The sequence below is a fragment of the Balaenoptera ricei genome, chromosome 6, assembly GCF_028023285.1.
Source record: "Balaenoptera ricei isolate mBalRic1 chromosome 6, mBalRic1.hap2, whole genome shotgun sequence".
Classification (NCBI taxonomy): domain Eukaryota; kingdom Metazoa; phylum Chordata; class Mammalia; order Artiodactyla; family Balaenopteridae; genus Balaenoptera; species Balaenoptera ricei.
Window position 1 is genome coordinate 73005568 of NC_082644.1, and position 22683 is coordinate 73028250.

At 43.2% G+C, this 22683-nt stretch overlaps 1 protein-coding gene across 2 annotated transcripts in view; it reads right to left on the reverse strand.

The window, feature by feature from the left end:
* Positions 1–22683, reverse strand: part of APBA1 (amyloid beta precursor protein binding family A member 1) — a 243280-nt gene that overhangs the window by 49252 nt on the left and 171345 nt on the right. The gene's annotated exons all lie outside the window — the stretch shown is intronic.

Below are 22683 nucleotides of genomic sequence, written 5' to 3' on the forward strand. Positions count from 1 at the left end.
AGTCCCCAGCTCGGTGATGGGTTCAGGCTCCCTGTGCCGGTCCTGCTTGAATGGATTTGAAGCTCCAGGCCAGCGCCCTTAAAGCCCTGCTGATTGAACGACCAAAGAAAGAAAACAAGCACAGGGATGGAAATAGTGCAGGCGCTGAAAACCCTCCCCAGCTGATTCCCAAACATTTCTGCACGCTCCTGAAATCTGGGGGGGGGGATGAAGAGAACCTTCAGGTGAGCCACAGGGATGCTTAAGAATTCTGTAGCCACGGTCCTCTGAGAGGAAGAACATGCAGCTTCACAGTCTGCTGGTGATGTTTGATAGAAGGCAGAAAACCGAACCCAGTCAAGGACCCTATTCTCTCAGGAAAGCCTGGGGCTGTGAGTGAGGAGAGGTAGGTTCTGGGTAAAGAAAGCAAGATCACACGAGCAGTAGCTTGAACCTGCTTCTGACCTCTGGAGACTGAACCTCACGGGGAAGCGGAGGCAGAGACATCAGTAATACACCTCTGCGTGGGAAGGGAGAATGTTCCACAGAGCAGTGGTGCTCAGGAAGGGAGGGGGCACGTTCACATACAAGGGGGGCCCCAGCAAGCACTGTGTGAAATCATAAAAACAATAAATCCTTTCCAAAGAGTCTTAATTACAGGAGACACCAAATGAACTGAAGCGTGATGTGGTGAAATGCAGTATTATGCACACAGATGTGGTACCATCCCATTCTATTGCTGTGAAGCCTGGATTTGTTTCCCATGAGCCGATATACCTGATTCTGAGCAGGGAGACGAGGACCAATGAGCCTCTTCAACACTCACATGCAGAAATCAGCTGCTCCGCAGTTGAGTCAAGAAGATGAGCATTAGGGTAACATCAGACACAAAGTACCCAAGCCCCACGGTCCCTGGACACAAGAAAGATGCCCTGTGTGCCTTTAAAAAGAACACACAGAATTTTTCATTCGGCACCCAAGAGAGTTGGTGGGGACTTGCTGAGTTAGCTCTATGTCTGGCCTACTCAAAATTAATGTAAAGTTTTCATGAGAATTTAATGCCTTCAAATTTTCCCAGTTTTTCAAATTTGAAGAGCTTCCTTAGATATTTATGTCTATTTTTCCCCAAGTAATTTTCTCTGTCACAAAAATTTTAAAGGTCTAGTCCCTGGGGAAGCTAGAGCAGCTGCTTTTTCTTTAATTGCTTGGTTTGAGAGCCATGTATATCACCTTCATTTTAAAAAAAAATGCTCCCAAAGTATCCCACAGCGCCTATTTCTCTAATTATTTTCTGTTGCAAGTCTTCTGAAAATGGAGTCTTTGCAATGTTGTGAGCACCAGGTCATCTCTGGATGATGTGAGAAGACAGATTATCTGGAGAGCAGGCTGGGACGCAGAAGAGGCAGGTCAGACCCCACAGTAAGGCTCGATGACCAGTGCCAGGCGTCCACCACGGGACACCGGAGAAGAGGCACAAATGTGACTTTGGTGGGCACTGTTCTCACTGAGGTTCTCAGGGGACCCACACCAGCCTCTATCAGGAGGCACTTCCCCTCAGACACTCATGCCCTAGCCTTCTGCATGCAAATGAGACCCCTTGTGCTTCCTTCTGTTTGCATGTGCCGTTACTGACCTCCACCTAGAGAGCTCTCCCTCGTTCTCTCCTTCGAAAGCGCTCATCTTGCTGAAGCTTTCTCAGACTCTATTCAAGGTACCATTCTCCCCTGATGGCGTGTTTTGGGTTTTGTAATTATCTGTTTATGTGTCTGCCTCCACTCTCCCAAGAACTCTCCCGAGGGCTCGTCTTACTCATCTTTATAATCCAAGTACCTAGCCTTGGGTCTTGTAAACAGTAGGCACCCAGTAAACATTTACTGAATAACTGATGTCAATGTGGTTTCCAGCCTTACCATGTTTTCCAACTTGCACAGAAAGCAGTCAACCACTACTCTCTTGCATTATTTTTAGTGATCAGTGGTAAGCCTCTTTCTGATATAAGACCTCTACGCTGTTATGTGTGGAATGTTACATCTGCATTTTGAACTAGAGAAGTGGCCTTTGCCTCCGAAGACTCCGACCTTAACTCCAGCTAAGCTCCTTTAAAGCAAAAACTGTCCCCAAACAAGAGAGTACCCTACCTGGTGGAAGCCTACTACCCACCACACCATTGCTGACAAAGTCAAGGTCAAACACCTTCAGAGCAGACAGACACAGGCTCCATAGAGCCGAAATAAAGGTGTTAACATCAATTCAACTTCTGCCTTGTTATATGCTCAAGAGTGGAGAGAAAACCAGAAATTGGATAATACTTTTTATATTTCAAAGATGTACTGGAGGCAAAATTTAACCAACAAAATGATGCAAAAAGTAAAAACTATCATTACATATTTCTCTCTGGAGTCTCATGCCTTCTGGGTTACTGAACAGATATTCAATTTTAGGCAAATGAGACCAAGGGTGGGAAGCAAATGTGGGCTTGGAAATTCACAAAGGTAAGTGCCACACAGGGTGTCTCTAGGGAGGTAGTGTTCAAAGATGACTCAACAATTCCCTGTGTTGGTAATTACAGGAGGTCTCCTTAAGCTCAACAATATGTCTTCTGCAGATTATGTTCCAGCAGATTTCCCACACCTCTGGGGTTCCACAAAGCAGAGCTGTCAGTCTTAAGACTTAGGCTCTTCAATGCCAGGACAAGAGATGGACAGTCCCGATCTTAGGCCTAAGGATGCAAGAGCATCCCAAGGGAAAGCCAATCATTCATTTTCATTCCAACTGGACATCTCCTTGGGGAAACTAACTGCTGGTGGTAGAGGTGAGAGACAAATAGTTCCTGGAACTTTCAGGCTATGCACAAAGGGGAGAAAAACAGTGCACAAATAAGTACTATTAATTTATTCCTGCAACAGACATTTCAGTGCCTCCTTGTGTTCCTAGCACTGGGCCAGGGAAACAAAGAGGAAAGCGATGTTGTGGTTCTGTCCCCCACCCCTTTCCAGGTAGTGGGAGGAGACACATAAAGTCAGTGTCACGGCAGGTGGCTAGGATATGAATCCATACATAAAGACACAGGGTTGGGAGGGTGTCTCTCTGCAGAAGGGGAGGGGTGTCTATCAGCAATGCTACATTGGGAAGGAATTGCTTCAGCTGAATCCTGAAAACTGGATGGTATTCATGCAGCAGGATGGGATGGGATAGGGAAGAGGTGGAAGGTACTAGAAACAGAGGCAGGGAGGGAGGCACAGCTCTGCAGGGAAGGGAGAGATGAGCTGAAGGGCAGGGACCAGTCACTGGAGCCCCAATTGGTGACAAACTGCCTACTCTCTGCCCAGAGGGTATTTTCTTTGTGAGCCACTGGCCTATTGTCCTCATGGAAGAAGCACAATGTAGGCACTTTAATAACTATTTCCTGAATTAAGGTGGGAAATCTAGAGGGTTGGGGGTTTGCTCTTCCCTTTCCCTTAATCCTCTTTCATCCTTGGACATCAGCATGAAGAGAAGATTACCACCCAGAAAAGTTGACAGGATGGTAATAGGAACACCCCAAAACCATGGGTAAAGGGTCCCTGGCTCTTTCCACACAGGCAGCGTTCTTTTCAGAAAGGCCTAAGGACTGAGGCAGGACTGAGAGCAAAGCTGTGATCTGGAGAGGTGTACAGGGATCTTGAAAGACTTCTGGAGGAATTCCAGTCAAAAGACACAAAAAAGTGAGTCTGACCCGGGCCATTCACTCATTTATTTAACATGAAGTGCAGACAGTGTCTGGGGAGCCCAGATCCCTGACTGTGCCCAAGGAGCTCCTGATCTAGCAGGGCAGACAGACCCACAAACAAATGCAGTGTGTCCTCCATAGCAATGTCTCTGAGTCCCTGAGAAAAATAAAAGTCACCATAACATAAAAACAGCCACTAAGGAGCCGACTACTCGCAAGGCTAGTGTCCACCTTAACGGCCTCCCTCCAAAACACTAGCATCTACCTGGTCCATGTCTTGTCAGCTGCTCTCTGTTGACTGTTGGGACCATCTGGCATTTCTAGGCAAAACCAAAACAAAACAGCAACTGCACTGCAGAGTAGAAGTGCAAATACTGCAAAAATAAATAAAGAAAAAGCAGAAACTCAGAAAGTTGAAGGTGGCAAAGTTGGAGAACTGCTCAAACCCACTATGGACCACTGAAAAGTTGGTAGAGTTACACCAGTTAACAATTAAGAGAAAAATGGAAGGATGACAATGTTAGAGGTGCTTTAAAAGAGCATGATCAGAACATCTGATAATAAGGAGAGGCCCTTGGGAAAACAGTCTTTAAATATTTTTGCTGAAATGGTCCTCTTTATGATTGAAAGGACTGTTTCTGATCATGCTGCGCAAGTCACGTGTGAATTGAAGGCAGTTCTTCTATTGTATGATTCAATGACTTTTTTTGAGAAAAATTACAACTCCCCAAGTCAATACTTCTCTTCTAAGCTCATACAACTCAATAACAAAAAAACAAACAACCCAACTGAAAAATGGGTAGAAAATCTAAATAGTCATTTCTCCAAAGAAGACATACAGATGGCCAACAGGCACATGAAAAGATCCTCATCATCACTAATTATTAGAGAAATGCAAATCAAAACTACTGTGAGGTGCCACCATCATTAAAAACTCTACAAATAACAAATGCTGAATAGGGTGTGGAGAAAAGGAAACCCTCCTACACTGTTTGTGGGAATGTAAATTGGTGCAGTCACCATGGAAAACAGTATGGAGGTTCCTTAAAACAATAAAAATAGAGCTACCATATGATCCAGCAATCCCACTCCCGGGCATATATCCAGACAAAACTATAATTCAAAAAGATACATGCACCCTTATGTTCATAGCAGCAATATTCACCATAGCCAAGACATGGAAACAACCTGAATGTCCACTGACAGATAAATGGATAAAGAAGATGTGGTACTTATATGTGGTATGTACCATACCATTCCATGTATATGGAATACTACTCAGCCACAAAAAAGAATGAAATAATGCCATTTGCAGTAACATGGATGGACCTAGAGATGATCATACTAAGTGAAGTCAGTCAGAAAGAGAAAGATAAATATCATATGATATCACATATGTGGAATGTAAAATATGACTCAAATGAACTTATCTACAAAACAGAAACAGACTTACCGACATAGAAAACAGACTTGTGGTTGCCGAGAGGGAGAGAGAGGGAGGGAGGGATGGATTGGAAGTTTGGGATTAGCAGATGCAAACTATTATATATAGGATGGACAACCAACAAGGTCCTACTGGGATCAGGGACAGGGAACCTATATTCAATATCCTGTAATAAACCATAGTGGAAGAGAATATGAAAAAGAATATATATGCATAAAAATCACTTTTCAGTGCAGCAGAAATTAACACAATGTTGTAAATCAACTATACTTCAATAAAATAAATGAAAAAATACTTCTTCTCTAAGAATTCACATATAGATGAAATTATAACCAACATGTTGTTAGTCAAAAGATAAACTAAGCTTATGTTTGTAATTTTTTAGTACTGTCTTTCAAGGTAAAGTTCTAATCAAATCCCTTTCTCCCCATTCTTACTTGAAATTTTGGTCTTTGTTGTAAGTGAATTAATTTTAAGTAGGCCTTTGAAGGTACACTTACATAGGGATCCTTTGGGACAGCCTTCCCTCTCCTCTGGTGGTTAAAATGTGACATGACAGCTGCCATAAGAGGCAAGAGCAGGAGGGAGGAGAGACCATCTGGGTCAAAGAAGGCTTCCAGTGGAGAAGACACAGCCTTTCCTGCCACAGTGTCTGGGACTTGGAAAGCCCTGAACAAAGCCTGTTGGTTGGCAGAAGTAAAAAAAGAAAAAAAAATCATTCCTAAGACACTGGGTCTAGTCTTCAAAGCCACCATGATCTGACTTTCCAATATTAGGGTCTATTTTCAAAAGTATAGGTGATTACAGGGAACACAAGTTAACATTTCTCCTTTGAAAAAGACTGGCGTTTTGTTTTGTATTGTGGCAGAACAAGTAAAATTGCAACTGAGGTTTCAGGATACTGAAGGGGTTAAGTGCTCAAGCCCTAGCATCTGGCAGAGCTGAGTGTGAATTCTGGCTTTACCACTCACAGCTGAGACCCTGAGCAGGTTCCCAACCTCTCTGATTCTCCTGACAATTGAGGAAAACAGTAATTACCTGCCTCTCGGGATTGAGGTGAGGATTAATTGGTGACAAAGCACACAGAGGGTCAGCTCAGTGCCTGGGAACACACAATGCACTCAATCAATATTTGATAAGTCTTTTAAGATTCCAACAGTGACAAAAATGATTTCACCCCTATGGGAGAGTGTTCACAAGGACAACACATACCCATGGGGATGTTTTCTTCATCTCATTTCCTTCCTTATTAACATTTTATTCATGAATAAAATTAAAAAGCACATAGAAGGCTCTATAAAAATCATACCACAAAGACTTTAAGTTAATTTATAAGCCACAAGGCTCTTACTGGTATGCTGGCAAGAATAGCTCATTACTGGCTATGGCTGGGGGGTATACACGATTGGCTGTATGCAATTTCTGACATGCCCACAGTCTCCCATTCAAGGTAGCGCGTTGGAATATGAGGGCTGAGCATGATGCTATTATGGTGATTGATTTACAAAAGAGAATCGTGTGCATATGCATTGCTCTAGTGTTAATTGAGAACACTGCTTATGTATAACCATGACACACCGAGATACTCCACTGTTTAGGACACCTGGTGAAAGACCCCAGCCAGCTCTAGCCAAGTTTAACAAGTCTCAGTACCCGTGGATCCAAGTACACATTCCCTCCAAGGGAACTCAGTGACAAAAATTTCACTTCAACGAAGGCTAGATATGGAGCAACTCACAGAGCCTGAAAATAAGGTTTTTTTTAAGGTCACCAAGCAGTTGACATACTACATGTGACCCAAGCACTAAGAACTCATGAACCTTCTTCACCAGCATTATGGACTGTGTCCCCCTCAAACATATATGTTGAAACCCTAGCCCCCAGTGGGATGGTATTAGGAGGTGGGGCCTCTGGGAGGTAATTAGGTCATGAGGGTGGGGCCCTCATGAAAGTGATTAGTGCCTTTATAAGAGAGACAAGAGAACATGCTTCCTCTTTCCCTGCTCTCCACCCTGTGAGGACACAGCAAGAAGACAGCCATCTGCAAACCAGGAAGAGAACCCTCACCAGAAGCTGACGATGCTGGTACCCTGATCTCAGACTTCCCAGACTCCAGAACTGTGGGTAATAAATTTCTGTTAAGTCACTGGTTCTATGGTATCTTGTTACAGCAGCCCAAACTAAGACATCCAGAGGCTTCTCACTAAGCACCTATTTACTCTCATTTTTAAAGACAGTTTTAACAAGCTCTGAGCAATTCACTCCTCAATTCAAAAACTTTAGTGGTTCCTTTTTGCTTAAAGAATAAATCTTAGACTCTTTACCTTGGCACTCAAGGAATCCAAGGTTTGGCCTTAATTTCTTCACCATTTTCTACTCTTCCAGTTCCTATTCTCTGTCATCAAGCCAAACTGAACTCCTTTCTGTTCCCTGTATATAACCTGTGAGTTTCTGCTCAGAGACTTTGTTGATGCTCTTGTCTGAACTCCACATGTCCACGACACACCAAAGGCCCATTTCAAATGTTAACTCTTTCATGAAGTCTTTCCAATTCTCTTAGGTGAAAGGAATCCCTCTCCTAAGAGAGCTGCTTGTATTTTATCTGTGCCATTCTTATGGTGCATCACTTTCTCCCTTATATTTTATAAAATTCTAATACTATTGAATAATATTTTAATTACAATATTTTAATAAGCACCATGAAGGCAGGATTTATGATTAATTTACATTTTCTTCTTCAAGTGCTTAATACGGGATTCCCCATAAAATATACAACGGGAGTTCAATAAGTGTGTTGAATACATGGAAGAATGCATGGACACCAATCCTCTAGTATCAGAGGAAAAAGGAAACACAAAAAGGAAACAGGTTTATATACACAGTAGGTTCTGGACATATGCAGCATTGCACTTATGTGCTCATGTGGAAGTTTGTACCCACATATGGCTCAGGGTTCTTGTCCATATATATTTTTTAATTTTACTTAAGTACAGTTGATTTACAATGCTGTGTTAATTTCTGCTGTATAGCAAAGTGGTTCAGTTATACATATATAATTCTTTTTCATATTCTTTTCCATTATCATTTATCACAGGATACTGAATACAGTTCCCCATGCTATACAGTAGGAGTTTGTTGTTTGTCCACCCTATACATAAGTTTGCATCTGCTAATCCCAAACTCCCAATTCATCCCTCCCCCCACCTTCCTACCCCTCATCATCCACAAGTCTGTTCTCTATGTCTGCTCTTTACTCTTTTTTTTAAAAGGCTGATTTTATTTTATTTTATTTTATTTTATTTTTAACATCTTTATTGTAGTATAATTGCTTTACAATGTTGTGTTAGTTTTTGCTGTATAACAAAGTGAATCAGCTATATGTATACATATATCCCCATATCCCCTCCCTCTTGCGTCTCCCTCCCACCCTCCCTATCCTACCCCTCTAGGTGGTCACAAAACACCGAGCTGATCTCCCTGTGCTATGTGGCTGCTTCCCACTAGCTATCTATTTTACATTTGGTAGTATATATATGTCCATGCCACTCTCTCACTTCGTCCCAGCTTACCCTTCCCCCTCCCCATGTCCTTAAGTCCATTCTCTACATCTGTGTCTTAATTCCTGTCCTGCCCCTAGGTTCTTCATAACCAGTTTTTTTTTTTTTTAGATTCCATACATATGTGTTAGCATACGGTATTTGTTTTTCTCTTTCTGACTTACTTCACTCTGTATGACAGACTCTAGGTCCATCCACCTCACTACAAATAACTCAATTTCGTTTCTTTTTATGGCTGAGTAATATTCCATTGTATATACGTGCCACATCTTCTTTATCCATTCATCTGTCGATGGACACTTAGGTTGCTTCCATGTCCTGGCTATTGTAAATAGTGCTGCAATGAACATTGTGGTACATGACTCTTTTTGAATTATGCTTTTCTCAGGGTATATGCCCAGTAGTGGGATTGCTGGGTCATATGGTAGCTGTATTTTAAGTTTTTTAAGGAACCTCCATACTGTTCTCCATAATGGCTGTATCAATTTACATTACCACCAACAGTATAGGAGGGTTTCCTTTTCTCCACACCCTCTCCAGCATTTGTTGTTTGTGGACTTTCTGATGCTGGCCATTCTGACTGGTGTGAGGTGATGCCTCACCTTTACTAATTCTTGATCACAGTCTGTCTCCCTTCTTTGGCAGATTCTGCTTGCATGTCTGCACCCTCAGATGATTAGAATAGTCTTGCAGACACAGCAGGAACAAGTGTACTCAAAGGTGATATTTCATAGACTGTAATCAAGCATTTGGTCATTCAAGTCCTGTCCAGCCTGAACATTCTGGTTCCATTCCCTTTTCTATATGGACTTTCAAAGGTGGGGGCATTACCCAGGGCAGGCCACAGTACATGCTCTAGTTTTCCTAGGAAACTTCCGTTTCGGGGGCTGTATGGAGCTTCTGTGCTTCCAGTGTCCTCACATAGCTTTTTCACTATGCATATTGGTTTAACCAGCGTAATCCTTTTTCTCAAGGAAATGTACATTGTTTTCCTCACTGATCTAAGGTGTTTTAAATTAACCTATTCCATGTTACAATTATTTAAAAAAAACAAATATATGATTAGTTTCTCTTTGCTCCAAGATATGTTTGTGCTCCTGAAAATTGAAACTGCTGAAGAAACCCATAATTATTCACTCTCAATTCAAACTATATTATCAATGCACGTTTGTATTTCCTTAATGTGGTGAAGCAGGAAAGTTAGCATAGACATTGTAGGGGCATAATTATGTCATTAAAATGATAATAGCCTGGGCCTAATGAAGTGTTTTATATACACATTTATAATGGATTCAATTAATACCAATGGAACATTTTGAGATAATTGTCAGAATATTCTATTTCCATCCTCTTTTCCCACAGGGAAAATGCTCCCATTCCCATCTCCAAGTCCGTTCAACCCATGGCAAGGCTGTAGTGTGAAGATCTGGCCCACCTTGTAGTTAGGAGAGAACCTTGCACTGCAGCAATCTCCTCAGATAGAGGCTGCTTTCATCTTGGGGGGACCACACAGATCACTCATTTTATCACCATTTAAAGGGCTCCAAGCTTCTGAAACCATGTTCTTAAAGGCAAAAAAGAAAAAAAAACCCCACAAAACTGACTAGTTAACTATTAACTAGAGTCATCCCTGCAAGGTGGGATAACTTATCTGATAAAGTTGATCTATAAACCGATGTTATCTTTTCCCCAAAATAGCCTCACTGTATTTATTGGAAAGGTATTACAATTTGTGATGGACTCATTTATGGAGGAAGCCTGCTATTCATTTCTCCATCTAGGTCCATATTCCCTGATGGTTCTCCTACACTGTCATCCTCAGGCCACATTAAACGGTGAGAGGAAAACCAAAGTGACTTTTAGTTTGTATTAAGAGATGCAGCTAAGAGCACACTATTTGCTGTAATAACACATTATCTGCTAAGAACAATAATAGCTACCATTTGCAGATGGATTACTATGTGCCAGGCACTGTACAGGGTTCATTATGCCCATTAGTTCATTTATTAGCAAAACAGTTCCTAATGCGCAAGGCACTAATCTCCATTCAGTTTCATTAGCATCATGGAAGCAAAAGACACAACATAGAGCCCAGAATTAGAGGCTACAGTGCCCAAAGGAACTCATTTTCACAGCAAATAACAATGCCACGCTGATGGAGAGGAAGCAAAGTGCACATCTTTCTAAGTGATCAAACAGCCTTTTCTTTTTTCAGGTCATCTTGGACTTGTGAGCAACAGGCAAACCTGATTACATTTCTTCTCGTCCTATTCCTATTCCAGCTCTGTTCACTTACTCCTACTATCAAGGGAAATGCGGAGAACACACAATCTGACAGGACTAGGAGAAGAAAACCAAGAGCAAAGCAGCAAACATAATTCTGAAGCGCGAGGATCCACCTACCTCGTCTTCGTGACACTCAAACTGGTACATCCAAAAATTCTCCATCTTTACTGGTATTCTTTGGGTAGAAGGGCCAGCTCTTGTGGGTCCACTTGTGAGCTGAGGCTAACTCCTGACCTCAGCGTGTGTCTGATGGATTGTTTCCAGTGGTGTTAGATGTTCCCTAGTCAATAATGCAACTTGTAACAGGAGATGTGGCCACATCCCAGGGTGACTGACCCAGCTGCATTAACCCCTGGGTGCCCAGTGGCCCTGGCAGTCGTGCGCCACTGGTGGGGCATCATCACCTGACGTTTCTGAGAAGGGGCAGACCTACCCCGGCTGGCAGTGATGCCTCCTATTTCTGGGGGAAACAAACTCGGTTCTGAGGTGCTACCAGAAACTTTCACACACTCTATAAACTCCACTGCGTTTATAGAACCTGTGAAAAAAAGCATCTAGTTCGTGTGGATGGAAGGAGCGGGAATTGGGAAAAAGAGCCTCTCTTAAAACCTGCGTCAGAATGCACCTGGGCATGTGGCCAGCCAGGGCCTGGGGCTCTGGGGGCACAGGATGCTGAACGTGGACCCTCCCTTCCTCTTCACGTTTGCTGAACATTCTTGTGCTCTAACGTCCTTGCACTGCAATCTGAAGAAGGGGAAATGGCAAGCCAGATACACAAACACAAAAAGAAGCTGTCCCCAGGGTCGGCATGGTTTGACCCAAACCAACAGGTAATCCCAAACTGGGTTTGAGAGCTGGACCAGGTCTGTGGTTCTCAGAAAAGTCAAGACAAACATGGGTGGAACTGAGCTGGAGGGAACTAATGGAAACAGAGGTGGGCAGGGTAGTTCTGAAGCCTGACAACAGGAAACAGACAGAGAGACCTCCCAGAGCCAATGTATCTCTTAACCAGCCATGGCAATGGGGTAGCACGTGGGTGCGTGAGACATGAAAGGCACAGAACACTCAAGACACTCGTTGTAACGGACGGCTTTGGCCTTCTTTCTCACCTAACTCTTCATGAGACATGCTGACAGGTCTCTCTCCCTGAGTCTACCTGATGAATTGTAATAGAGTCAAAAGGTAGAAAAAAGAGAAGCAAAGGACCTGAACAATCCACAGCTGGAAAGCCCACCCATGCTAAGTGACGGTTTCCTGTGCTGTGGACAACTCTGCAGGCCAGACCAGAGAGAGGGGGTCCTCGGGCACTTCTCTGTCCCTCCTCTCTTGTTCTTGTGTTTCTGACCACTCTGTGTGCAGCCAGATTGTACCTACTATAATCTGGGTCAGTCTGATGCAATTCCTGTGGCTGTCAGCCCCATTCAAGGAAGCTTTTTCAAAATGGTGAGCAGTGCAGGAGGTATTTCTTCTGAATTTACAGCACTGGGCATCTCTCAAAACACTGTCTTCTTTCCATGAGTTAGTTAAAAGATAGAAAGCCTCTGGGTGTTGACTCTCAAGTGTCCAAATTAAATAGCCCCTACCGCTGAACTCTCCCTGGCTCATGTGTGAAGCCGTTTTCTCCATTATCACTCTTAAAAATTGCTTTGGTTTGGATTCATGAGCCACTCAGGCCAGACTGAAGCCATCAGAATCTTCACTGCTGCTGTGGAAAGCTTGTAATTTTTTCAGTTGTTAACCAGAGAACCACCATCACAAATAAAGACTGAAAATCACCAGAGAGACTGCAAAGAAAACAGACCTTCTGGAAAGTTACAGAAAGCATCTACACACAGTGCTCTGTCTGTGCAACAGAATCCAGAATTCTTCCCCTGGCTCTCTTCATTCTTTCCTTCCTTTTAATGTTCAATCTGCACCTGAAACCTGCTTAATTATTCACCATGGCCTTCTCCATGACTCATCCATAATGGATAACACCTGCGACCGAAAACTGCTCCCCCCAACAGCAAGACAGCAGTTGAGATGGGAGCATAGAGAACGGGAGGCACACCCCACAGCTGAGGGAGAAGTCAAGGCGCCAGGAGGCCAGCCAGCCTCAAGGCCTGTTCTCTCAGCACCGGCAAGACCCCTTAACTTGGTGCCTCTCTACCTCCTTTTGTGCCATGGCATACAGAGAGATGACAGCATTGGGACAGCACGCTGGGTCACCTGGAGAGGGTCTGGAGCCCCAAGTGAAGTTGCCGGAGTTGAAGGCAACATAGCCGGTGGTCCAGGTCGCCCCTGTGTCCAAAATCCAGGGGGATCATTGGCACAGTGGTTGAAAGCTCTGCCTTAGCTTATGAAGGACTCTTTACAGAAAATTCTTTGGGCTCTGGAAGTCCCTTGAGAATAAAGTTAAAATCCTTCTACTTAAGAATCCATGTGGTCATGCGTGTTCCTTCAGGACAAAATCCTTCCTCTTTCCCACTTCCACAGGCCCTCCTGAGCCCTAACTTTCTCTGACATAGCCGCCCGCCTCACCTCTGTGCTGGCTCACATCCCGATTCCCTTTTTCACCACTTTGGCTTCATTCTCTGTCAGTCATGTCAGGATCTGTAGATCTGCCCATTCCCAGCCAGACAACAAAATTCATATAGCCTGGGAGCTGGGAATGGCTGACAAGGTCGGCTGGGGGGAGGAGGAGGCCAGCAGCTGCTGTGTCCTCAGGCTTTAAGCCCAGCAGCTCTTTGCTGGCACAAGGTAATGACAAGACACCAAATGTGGTAGATGGACTTCTTGAGTGGCCCCTGTGACCCCCAGCTTCTGGTATTCAGACCCTTGTGTAATCCCCTTCCTGGGGAGGGAGTGTGGGCTAGTGAGTTACTCTAAGCAACAATAAAATACAGCAAAGGTGATGGGATGTCATTCTGCGATGGGAAGTCACAGTCTTTTGTAACCCATCTCGCTATCAGACTCAGCCTTCTCGTCCGGCACACTTTATTAACACAAGCTGCCATGGAGGAGAGCGCCCAAGTCGCAAAGAACCTAGGAGGCCTGTGGCCAAGAGTCATTTCGGAACTGAGGTCCTCAGTCCAACAGCCCATGAAGAGCTGAATCCTGCCAGCAAGTGCAAGAGCTTGGGAACAGGGCTTTCCCCAGGTGAGCCTTAAGGTGACTACAGGCCCCTGACACCTTGACTGCAGTCTCTGAGAGGCCCCAAAGCAGAGGACCAGTTAAGACATGCCAGATTTTCGACCAAAGAAACTGTAAGATAATCAACATGGCTTGTTTTATGCCACTAAGTTTTGGGGCAATTTTTTTACACAGCAGCAGATTTTACACAGCTAAGACACTAAAGGCGGCTTCAGAGGAAAGCCTCAAGAACAGAGAAGACCTGAGGTCTGGCTGAGGGCTCACTAAAGAACTAGCCTCGAACAGATCATAAACTCTGCACAGGCAGGCCCTGTGTCTGTTTTAGCCAGAGCCTGCATCTCCGTGGCTGCTGTATCCCTGGTGTCTTGCATGGCGCCTGAGCTATAGAAGGAACTCGAAAGTATTTGTTAAACAAGTGGATGATAAGTTGAGAGATAGACTTTCAATTTGTGATGAGATAAAGCAGTCACAACTCTCTTTGGTTCACTGACAAAACTAAGAATAGTGTGGCTATGTGGCCAGGCCCTATTTCTTACTCATAGACAGTGTCCTCTATATAGCTTGTACTCTATTAAACCGAAAAGTGTTAGCAGGGGAACAACTGTAACAGCTCAACCCAATCACTTTATGGCAATTTGCATGGCAGATGGTTGAGAGCACATTTATTCCTCTGATATCATTCATTTGTCTAAGAAGACGTTTCCTATTGGCTTCTGAGTTCTATTTAGCAAAATATCCTGGGGCCCATTTTTGCTGTCCTGACAGCAGATCCTTTGGTTCTAAAGTTATGCTTCTGGATAAGTTTCTGGGATGTTAACCTAGAGGCTCTGCCAGCCCCCCTTTTCTAAACAGTATGAGCCATATTAACAGAACAAAGTTGGTTTTAGAGCCAATACTGGGATACTGGTATACTCTTCCATAGCAGGCCAGGAGAGCGCTCTGAGTTAAGGATGTTTGGGGTCTAGTCCTTTTCAAGCCACAAAAGGACACAGAATGGAGCTGACTATCCTAGGAAAACTCTCCTCCCTGCCCCCCACCTGCCAAGAATACATCACATTCCAGCTAGGAACTGATCTACTCAGGGAAATCAGGCCCCAACAGAATACGTATTCATTCTAAAGTCTGTCTGCTTGACTGCAGATCTCATTTCAACTCCATCCTTTGCTATTCAGATCCTGGAAAAACTATGGCTGGCCAGAGCTCCCTAAGGAGTGTGGATTGGCAAAAGGACCTCTCAGAGAAGGATACCTTAACAAGAATCCTTCATGAAAACAGAATCCTCCAGCAGCAAAAACATTTTTTTTTTTTTTTGTCAAAAATGGTTCTTTTCACTCACCCCTGTAAGCTTGACAGCACAACCATGACAGGATAAGATGCTGCCAACAAGCCTTAATGAATTAGCACGTATACTTGACCTTGGTCAACAGTTTCCTAGCAACAACAACAAAAATCCACGTAGGCTGATGTTGGATTCAGGATAGAGGGAAACGGAGAGAGGATGGGGGTAGGTGATGTCAAGGAAACCAAGGCCCAGATGAAGCCAGGATGCTTCTCCACCCTCATTACATCATCTTTCTCCAAAAAAATTAAAAAATTAAAAAAAGAAGGTGGGCACAAAAGTGCCCATGATCAGGGCAGGTGTTAACATCAAGCCCTCACTTCCCAGGATTTTGCAATATCTCCCTCTCAGCAGGAAAGTGGCTGGTTTCTGACTAAGAAGTGTTAGTGCCGAAATGGTTTCCTCCCTCAAAATACTTTCACCAATTGGTCTCTGGAACTGGGGATGCCAATAAAAGGTAAGTGTTATGTTAAGGGGGTGGTGCATACTGCCATTATCACTAATTAGCAGTTTAGTTTGACTTAATCAGACCAGCCCTGCAAAATAAAAGCTGATACTACAGTGTCGCTCAAAGTGGAACTGGAGACCCTAGGTTACTCAGAGTGCCTGACCAGATGGGCAGCACCGTGAGGGCACGAGAGGGATGTGAGTGCTGGGGGAAGCAGAAGGGCAACACCAGGCTGGAGAAAGTGAGGAAGGGGTGCTAACAGCCAACTCCTCTAATTCAGGTTGCCGCTGACCAACCCTAAATGTTAAGTGAGTTTTGACCTACTAAGGCAACTAATACACCAAACTTGTAATTCTGATTTCACATTTCCACGGAGGACTCAATATCTGAAAAACCATTTTCGCTCAGCCATTCTGGGAAATAAATCTGATAACTTATTTTACTGATGAGGAAACTGAATCTGAGGAAGAAAGGAGGTGACCAACTCAACGTAGCTGCAGCAGGTCAACGATAGGGCTAAGATTTACGTATAATGAATGCTTACTGAGCATCAGCGCTGTGTGACTTCCTCTGAGTTACAAGAGGAGGAGAAGACACTATGCCTTCAATAGACTTGACAGTGACTTACAGAGGCAATAGGCTAATGCACGTGAGACAAGTAGAAAGACAGACAGTAAAGAATCAAGTTTTAAACTGTAGTTTTCAGTTTAAGTTGGTGGTTACTAATTTTGACTGGGCCTCAGAAATACTGATGATAAGACCCGACCTCCAGAGATTTTAATCAGGAAGTTTGGAATCTGGAATCTATCCATTCAAAGACTGGGGCCCTGACTGCACTGAATACGAATGTGATCTGGTCAGAAGTGAGAGCCAGTGTGGTAAGGAGTTGGGTATGGAGGCAAGTCTGCATAAACAGAAGCAGACGTAGAATTTGTAAGTACAAGGAAATGAGTAAGCCAATGCAGGGCGGGGTCGGGGGGTCCTTACACACCAAAGGTGCCATCTGGTCTCGGTCCAGTGGGGTCTGCCTAGTCATACCTGAAATCACATGAGGAAATTACTGCCTGGAGGAATCTGTCTTTGCCCAAGACAAAGGGTGTAGACATCTGGGATAATTTGCCCTCTAAAGCTGTGAAATGTGTCAAAGACCATGACTGGTAGGTCAAGGCTGCTGGGTCACATAACCCAGCTATTTTCAGCTATTCTGTCTGGGGAAACTGAGGTCAAAATGCCCAGCCTGGCTCCAAACCTCCTTCAATCCATTCCCAGACTTCATCCGTTTTTGGTGTCCCACTGCCAGGATGTGACCAACTAAAGAGGTCAATCAGGCACACCAAGTGAGCAGCTGAGTGCCCGTTGTCTTACTGTGCAAAACAGCAGGAGAAAGAAATTGCCAGTGGGACTCTTCAGGAGAGAGGTGGCCTTTGTCAAAAGAAAACAACATCCTCGCCATGGCTGCTCTCCAGTGAAAAACTGTTTCAAAAAAAGTGGACTGAGGAGCTACATCTTTGTATAAGAACATGTTGTCAGTTACACCTGTAATGGGAGTATTTCCCATTTTGAAGATGATCACATTTACAGATAAATCGCATTTCATAATTCCATGGGCCCAGGATTTAACTGGGTTACATATGGAACTCAATTATCTATGATCTATCTGCTCCCCTCCCTGCACCGTCCCTCCTCCCCTGTCCAGCCCCAGTCCACTGACAGAAAATACCCAGAGTGTACAGTTGGGAGAACTGACACAATGGTTTCTAGAGACTCCTGGGAAGTTTCCTGAGCTCCAACTTACTAAGCGAGCATGTGAGACACCCAAACCGTGGCCCTGCGTGCTGCGTTTCTACCTGGAAAGTGATAACAAAATGCTCTCTGGCAAAATCATGCAGTTCCTTCCCTGTGGTTCTCCCCAAATTTCTTGGCACAGCTTCACATACACACTGACTAGTGAGACAATCCATTAAAAAGTTGAGAAAGATTCCTCTTGGGAGTGGCGTCAGGTCTAGAGAAAAAACTGGAGCCTGGGGGTTAAAAAAAAATCAATCTTTCCCATCACGTATCTTCATTCCACGGAGCACAGAGAATTGGAGGCCTCGCGTTCTGCTGTGCAGATTATCAGACTGGTTTGTGCTGGTGATTCCAATATGGTGATGGTCTGATGACAGTGGGGAGATACCTGCCTTGCCCTGTAAACAGGGCTGGTCTGGAGCTGAACTGACAGGTAATACTCAAAAGGTGAGTTAAAATAATCAGGAATACTTCAAATCCAGGAGGAGAGAGCAAAAGCACACATTCTCCTACCTCCTTTGGCTTTTTCATGATTGAAATAAATTACATATTTGCTCTCTGATAGGGACTTCCAGGTCAAGCCTTTTCATTTCCAAGCTGTAACAGCAAGATTTTCACATGTTTAAAAACATTATCCTGGTCACATCAGGTCCTCATGGTTCACAGAAAAGTGAATTTTTTAATTGACAGCACAGTTCTGTTATTTAGAGCATTACTCCCCATTGCCAAGGATATGGCCATTTACTGCTGACCCTAAGTTGCAGAATGGACCATTATATGTACCCTACCATGGCTTATGGCACCTTGAAAACATTTCATTTTTAAAGTACAGACCATTAACCTAAGTGAGTATATAAACCTGAGGAGAAATCAAGGCATCCACTTTGACCTCAGCAAACATCATTCTCACTGCAGCTATTCGTATTCTGGCTGCCATCCTTCCCATGTATGTTCAGCAGTTTCTAAACTCTAAGCCCATTATCAAACCCACAGTTCCTGAACTCTTAAGGTTATTCACTGTCAAGATGCAAATCCACTTACCAGTTAGGGTTCTTCACCTTAAGCAGTACAGCCCTATCCTTGACCTACTTTTTACCTCCTTACTCTTATGTGTGTAATATAAGCCAAATGCAAGTGTGTGTGCTTAGTACATACACAAACACAGCATGGAATTAAAATGAAAAACTCAGAACACTCAGCTCACCATGTAACAGTTAATAAAGCAGTCACTTTCTATAAATTGTGCACATAATATACAGAAGTGTTCGCCTTTCTCTGTTTTTTCAAGAAAATGGACGATAACATTGAGACAAGCCCTTTGTACAGTTAGTGATCTCTGAATAACGATTCCAACTCTTGTTTTTTTAATAAGGCAAAGAGATACAGAAATAGAGTTTTAAAAGTCAAACGGTACTATATGGCTTAGGGCAAAAACTGAAGCCCTTTTCCCTACTTCTCCCCACTCCCTTTTAGCATTTCTTCTGGTATTTACTTCCACATCATAAATAGCGTGTTTACACTGCCTCTCCTTGATTTTTCAATTGCAGACATTATTTCTTGGCTTCTACTATAAAAGACTAGGATTTACCCATTTTATACTATACCTTCCCTTATCCTCTCAATATTACCATTTTTGGTTAATCAATATTCAGTGTTTACATGCTGAGGACCATGCACGTGGTATTCCCTGAGACACATGCATCATATTATTGCATTTCGTGCCTGCGTAACAATTGTTTTAGTGAGGTAAATAGCTGCATTGTTTTTCCATTTGCTTAGTTTTCTGTATACTGATCAATAATTTATGCCAAACTCTCTAAGACAATCTAAGATTCCTCTCAGTACAAACATATTAGGAAATCTCACATGGAGACAAGATGGAGTAAAAGGACTTGAGCTCACCTCTTCTTACAAAAACACCAAAATCACAACTAACTGCCAAACAAACATCAACAACAAAACACCCCCCCAGAACCTACCTAAAAAGATACCCTACATTCAAACACAAAGAAGCCACGAGAAGACATTAGGAGGGGCACAATCACAATAAAATCAAATCCCATACCCACCAGGTTGGTGACCCACAAACTGGGAAATAATTATACCACAGAAGTTCTCCGACAAGAGTGAAAGTTCTGAGCCCCACGTCAGGCTCTCCAGCCTGGGGGTCTGGCAGTGGGAGGAGGAGCCCCCAGAGAATCTGGCTTTGAAAACCAGTGGGGTTTGATCACAGGAATTCCCCAGGACTGGGGGAAACAGAAACTCCACTCTTGGAGGGTGCACACAAGGTCTCGTGCATACCAGGACCCAGGGGAAAAAGCAGTGACCCCATAAGAGACTGGGCCAGACCTACCTGCTAGCACTGGAGGGTTTCCTGCAGAGGTGAGATGCAGCTATGGCTCACCGTGCGGACAAAGACACTGGCGGCGATAGTTCTAGCGAGTACTCATTGGCGTGAGCCCACCAGGAGGCTGCCATTTTCTCACCAAGACCTGGCCCCACCCAGCAGACTGCAGGCTCCAGTGCTGGGACACCTCAGGCCAAACAACCAACAGGGTGGGAACACAGCCCCACCCATCAGCAGACAGGCTGACTAAAGTCTTCCTAAGCACACAGCTTCCTGCTAAACACACTGCTTGACAGAGCCCTGCCCACCAAAGGGACAGGACACAGCTCCAACCACCAGTGGGCAGGAACCAGTTCCTCCCACCAGGAAGCCTGCACAGCCTCTTAGAACGGGGGCAGACAGCAGAAGCAAGAAGAACTACAATCCTGCAGCCTGCAGAACAGAAACCACAATCACAGAAAGACAAAATGAGACGGCAGAGGAATATGTCCCAGATGAAGGAACAAGATAAAACCCCAGGAAGAACAACTAAATGAAGTGGAGATAGGCAATCTATCTGAAAGAATTCAGAGTAATGATAGTAAAGATGATTGAAGATCTCGGAAAAAGAATAGAGGCACAGATCTAAATGTTTAACAAAGAGCTATGAAAACTAAAGAACAAACAGTGATGAGCAATATAATAACTGAAATGAAAAATACACTAGAAGGAATCAATAGCAGAATAACTGAGGCAGAAAAATGGATAAGTGAGCTGGAAAACAGAATGGTGGAAATGACTGCCACAGAACAAAGAAAAAAAATGAAAAGAAGTGAGGACAGTCTAAGAGACCTCTGGGGACAACGTTAAATGCACCAATATTCATATTATAGGGGTCCCAGAAGGAAAAGAGAGAGAGAAAGACCTGAAAAAATATTTGAAGAGATAATAACTGAAAACTTCCCTAACATGGGAAAGGAAACAGTCACCCAAGTCCAGAAAGTGCAGAGAGTCCCAGGCAGGATAAATCCAAGAAGGAACACGCCAAGACAAACAGTAATCAAATTGACAAAAATCAAAGACAAAAAACATTAAAAGCAACAAGGGAAAAGCAACAAATAACATACAAGGGAATTCCCATAAAGTTATCAGCTGATTACTCAGCAGAAACTCTGCAGGCCAGAAGGGAGTGGCATGATATATTTAAAGTGATGAAAGGGAAGAACCCAGAACCAAGAATACTTTACCCAGCAAGGCTCTCATTCAGATTTGACGAAGAAATCAAAAACTTTACAGACAAGCAAAAGCTAAGAGAATTCAGCACCACCAGATCAGCTTTGCAACAAATTCTAAAGGTACTTCTCTAGGCAGAAAAGAAAAGGCCACAGCTAGAAACAAGAAAATTATGGATGGAAAACCTCACCAGTAAAGGCAAATATAAAGGCAGGAAATCATTCGCACACAAATATGATACCAAAACTAGCAATTGTACGAAAAGGAGAGCACAAATGCAGGATACTGGAAATGCATTTGAAATAAAAAGACCAGCAACTTTAAACAATCTTGTTTATATATAGACTGCTTTATCAAAACCTCATGGAATATCTACAATAGATACACACAAAAAGAAAAAGCAGTCCAAACACAACACTAAAGTTAGCGACCGAATCACAAGAGAACAGAAGAGGTAGGGAAGAAAAAAAGACTTTCAAAAACAAATCCAAAACAATTAACAAAATGGCAGTAAGAACATTCATATCAATAAAATTACCTTAAATGTAAATGGATTAAATGCTCCAACAAGAAGATACAGACTGGCTGAATGGATACAAAAACAAGACCTGTGTATATGCTGTCTACAAGAGACCCACTTCAGATCTAGGGACGCATGCAGGCTGAAAGTGAGGGGATGGAAAAAGGTATTCCATGCAAATGGAAATCAAAAGAAAGCTGGAGTAGCAATATTCATATCAGACAAAATAGACTTTAAAATAAAGACTGTCACAAGAGACAAAGTAGAACACTACATAATGATCAAGGGATCAATCCAAGAAGAAGATATAACGATTGTAAATGTATCTGCACCCAACAAAGGAGCACCTCAGTATATAAGGCAGACACTAACAGACATAAAAGGAGAAATTGACAGTAACACAATAATAGTGGGGGACTTTAACACCCCACTTTCATCCATGGACAGATCATCCAGACAGAAAATCAATAAAGAAACACAGGCCTTAAATGACACATTAGACCACATAGACTTAATTGATATTTATACAGTATTCCATCCAAAAGCAGCAGAATACACATTCTTTTCAAGGGCACATGGAACATTCTCCAGGATAGATCACATCTTGGGCTCAAATCAAGCCTCAGTAAATTTAAAATTGAAATCATATCAAGCATCTTTTTTGACCACAATGCTATGAGATTAGAAATCAACCACAAGAAAAAACTAAAAAACACAAACACATGGAGGCTAAACAATATGCTACTAAACAACCAATGGATCACTGAAGAAATCAAAGAGGAAATTAAAATATACCTAGAGACAAATGAAAATGAAAGCATGACGGTTCAAAACCTACAGGGTGCAGCAAAAGCAGTTCTAAGAGAAGTTTACAGCAATACAATCTTACCTCAGGAAACAAGAAAAATCACAAACAACCTAT